Below are 4,294 nucleotides of genomic sequence, written 5' to 3'. Positions count from 1 at the left end.
ATTGGGGAGGCCAGCGCTCTTGAGCACTACCACGGCGGCCTTGTTGAGGGGCCTGAACCGGCCAAATTCAATGTTCTGACCCTTATGCGATGATTTATCAAGCGTGATGGTTTATATAAGACACGCTTCAATTATACAACCGATTATTACAGATCGCCCATCAAACTGTTTCAATTAAAACGGTTCCAATGTATACCAGTATTTACAAATGTTCAATATGCCAGTTTATGCACGTATAATAATACAGTCCAGATGGCAGATAATTTCATCAAACAATACAACTTTATTGTCCACTCGGAGTTCAGTTTCTATGATAGATTCAAAGAAACGAACAAATGGCCTTTATTATTACAGAGTACTTGAAAAGAACAACAAAAACATGTACAGAGCTAACCTTTCCATTTGAGTGTCAAAGTGCCTACTCCTGGTTTTCCCCTCTCCATCTCTGGTTCATGATCTATCTCACTGAATATGTGAATTCATCAACTAAAACAAGAATATGTGAATTCAATGAAGTTAACGCCATTGTTGTCAAGTAGTGATTTTCTCGGCAATGTGACATAAAATTGGTCTGATATTGGCACCAATTTTATTGAACGAAAATTGCAGCAGTTGTAAAATTCAGGGATCAGGATGAGCAAGAACACCTCAATCAGCTGCGCTATGATCTCCATGTTCCCTTGCGGCAATCCAAAGCGTCGACCATTTCCAGAGCCACAGAAAGGCTGGTATCTTGGTCCACATCGAACGGGAACTCGGCATTCTTAAAACAACCTGAAACAATTTGATCTTTTAGTATAGGATGAAATATTAAGTTGGTTGAGAGAGGTTTCTTGGGTGGCTCTACTTACCACTGGAATCAGGAAATCTTAGCGATAAATTAACATGGTCGGTGACATGCATATCACCTTTCAGTGAGAATTCACCCTTGCATAGCATGAAACTGGCAGACTGCCGCCCACCTTTAGTCACACTCTAGACCAGAGAGACTGAAATAGGAGGCGCTGGGATAGGCTTGTTTTTCTAGACGAAACAGTTCTTCAAGAGCTGACTTGCACAAAGTCTTTCAGCTGCCGGAGCCAAACAGATTTCTACGAAACCTCTTACTTCTGCACCTTCAGCCTTGGAAATCACAGCTGGTTTTATACCTATAAAAAAACATTGGACGAAAATCAGTTGCTGCTTGATAGATAATATTCAAAGGGGATGAGTACTTTGTGGACCCCAAAGCACTTACTTCAGAAATTTTCTTGTATATCCCAAATGAATATTCACATGTCACCATTTCAAGCATGCACATCCCAAATGAATATATATCCACCAACTCATTGTAATTCCCAGTGAAGAGTTCTGGTGCCATAAACTCTAATGTGCCCGCATTTTGATGGCACAACTCTTGTTAGTACAAGCCTTCCTGAAAATGCTGCTTCTAAAACGAAGTAAACTGTGAGTGTGTTGTATCCTTAAGAGTAAATCCACCGTAAACAGAATATATGTATATTTTTCACACATCTTTAGCTGTTAGAAAAACACAATGTCACACACCTTTGATACTTCTCGTTTTCCGTTGATGCAAAAATGCCGTAGACCAAAGTCGCCAATCTTCACTTGTCCATCTTGACCGTTTATGAATATGTTGTCACACTTTAAATCCCTATGAATAATGGCTGGCTCCTGACTGTGAAGATATTCGATATTCCAGCCCTGTCAAAATATGTATTGCCCATCCTCTCATAGCCTTCATACCGACTTTATTGTGCTTCTTACGGAACCTGGTTATCATTCCAAATTTCAATGATCAGAATGTACTGAATGAATGGGCGATAAGAGTGAACTCTATGTGTGGTTATGTTTCAATCAAACTTTTTCCACACATAGCTCTGTGATGATGTTAACTGTCTTCTTGTCCTCATCAATCCACGAGGCAAACAACTTCTGAATGTTCTTGTGCCCCAGCGTCTTAAACAGCCCATATGTGTTCTTCTCCAGGGAAATACACCAATTGTACTAAATGAAACATGCTATATGGCGCCTTCCTGATGCGACAAATAAATTCTGCATTGTTGAGGTGTAAACTTTTCTAGACGGAGCACATACTACAACAACAGACTGAAAACATAGAAAGAGATCTGGTGCTACTTGCATACATCAGATCCAATGCTTTTACATAGTGTCAAACAAGGCGTATATGTGCAGGACTGTATTCACGTGGAGATCAACGTAGATACGTATAGAGGTTGTTAGAGCCGGGCTTGTTATCTCTTTTCTGTTGTAACTAGCTAGCCTTATCTCCTCTATTCTTCCTCTCCAAGTTGTACTCCCGATTCTCTCCAAACCGCATGTATGCGCTATCAGGGATCCTGCGCCCCTGCCTATAACATGCAACACGTCGCCTCACATCGAGGTAAGACGTTTCCGCTCTCGCACATGGTATACAAAGCCTCCTCTTCCAATCTCATCTAGCCTAGCTCATCTCCATTAGTGCCCTAGCCATGTCTTCCTCCGGCTCCTCCCACCCAAACCTCAACCAGCAGGTCACAGAGAAACTTACCCGCACGAACTACATTCTGTGGCGCGCCCAGATCGTGCCACAGCTGCGGGGTGCCGGTGTCTTCGGCTATGCCGACGGCGCCACACCGGAGCCGGCCCGACTCCTCGTCACCAAGGACAAAGACGGGAAGGAGTCATCGACGCCCAACCCTCTCCACCCAATCTGGGTAAGGGAGGACCAGCAGGTCCTTGGTTACCTGCTCAACAACCTGTCCAAGGAGGTCCTCGTGCAGGTGACCGCGATCACCACGTCGCCCGCGCTCTGGGCTGCTCTGGCGGGCATGTTCTCGTCTCAGTCGCTCAGCCGGGTGAACAACATTCGCATGGCCCTCATCAACGCGCAGAAGGGGACGCAGTCCGTCTCCACCTACTTCGCCCACATGTGCGGCCTCGCGGACGAACTCGCCGCGGCCGGCAAGCCGCTGCAAGATGATGAACTTGTCTCCTATATTCTCCATGGGCTGGACATGGACTACCAGCCCCTGGTGTCTGCCCTCGATGCCCGCATCACACCGGTCTCCATCGACGAGCTCTTCTCCATGATGAGCAATTTTGATCAGCGCGTGGCGCTGTTCCAGTCCTCGGGCGGCTTCAAGTCGTCTGCCAACGCCGCCTACCGCGGCCGTCGCGGCGGCTCCTCTCATCAGCGCGGGCCACCACGCAACAGGGGCAAGAACTCTGGCGGCGGCAACGGCAACAGCAACACTCGCGGCGGCGGCAGGCGCTCCTCATCTGGCAACAACAGGGGCCGTCGTGGTGGTTCCACCAGATCACGTCCGGATGCTCCTCGCTGCCAAATCTGTGGTAAGCTAGGGCATACGGCCAAAGACTGCTGGTACCGCTACGACGACGAAGGCGACTCCTCTCAAGATGAAGACAAAGTTGCTGCTGTTGCGAATGGCTCCTATGGGATCGACACCAACTGGTACGTCGATAGTGGTGCCACAAACCACATCACCAATGAACTTGAGAAGGTGACCATGAAGAAGAAATACCACAGCAAGGACCAAATCCACACAGCTAGTGGTGAAGGTATGAGGATAAACCACATTGGTCACTCAATTTTTAATACCCCCTAAGAAAAATTCATCTTAAGAAAATCTTGCATGTTCCTAGTGCCAATAAAAGTCTCCTTTCTGTTCATAGGATTGCCCTTGATAATCATGTTTTCCTTGAATTTCATCCATATTTCTTTTTGATCAAGGATCAGGCCACGAGGAGAATTCTCTATCGCGGTAGATGTGTTCGAGGGCTTTACCCATTGATTCCGGAGCACACAAGACTCAATAAACAAGCTTTTGGTGTTGTCAAACTCTCGTCAACACGATGGCACGATCGTTTAGGACATGCTTCTTTTGCTTTAGTTGAAAAACTCCTTAGGAGAAATAAGCTCCCGTATGTTGGTGAGCGCAATGTTGACACTATTTGTGATTCTTGTCAGCGAGCTAAAAGTCATCAATTGCCATATCCAGTTTCTACTAGTGTTTCTAATCAGCCATTGCAATTAATTTTTTCTGATGTTTGGGGGCCTGCCCCTAGCTCTGTTGGTAGACACACATATTACGTAAGCTTCATTGATGACTACAACAAATTTTCTTGGATCTATCTTCTTAAGAAAAGATCCGACGTTTTTCAAGTGTTCAAAAATTTCCAAGCACTTGTTGAGCGTCAATTTGACTCAAAAATCATTGCTGTCCAATCCGACTGGGGTGGGGAGTACGAGAAGTTAAATTCCTTCTTCCAA

At 45.7% G+C, this 4,294-nt stretch overlaps 1 pseudogene; it reads right to left on the bottom strand.

Moving 5' to 3' along the window:
- Nucleotides 1-462: 462 nt before the first annotated feature.
- On the bottom strand, nucleotides 463-2,341 carry LOC119339183 (annotated as a pseudogene).
- Between the last annotated feature and the right edge of the window lie 1,953 nt (nucleotides 2,342-4,294).

The sequence above is a fragment of the Triticum dicoccoides genome, chromosome 7B (genome assembly GCF_002162155.2).
Source record: "Triticum dicoccoides isolate Atlit2015 ecotype Zavitan chromosome 7B, WEW_v2.0, whole genome shotgun sequence".
NCBI lineage: Eukaryota > Viridiplantae > Streptophyta > Magnoliopsida > Poales > Poaceae > Triticum > Triticum dicoccoides.
The sequence above is the reverse complement of the archived record's forward strand: the minus strand, read 5'-3'. Positions and strand labels throughout refer to the sequence as shown.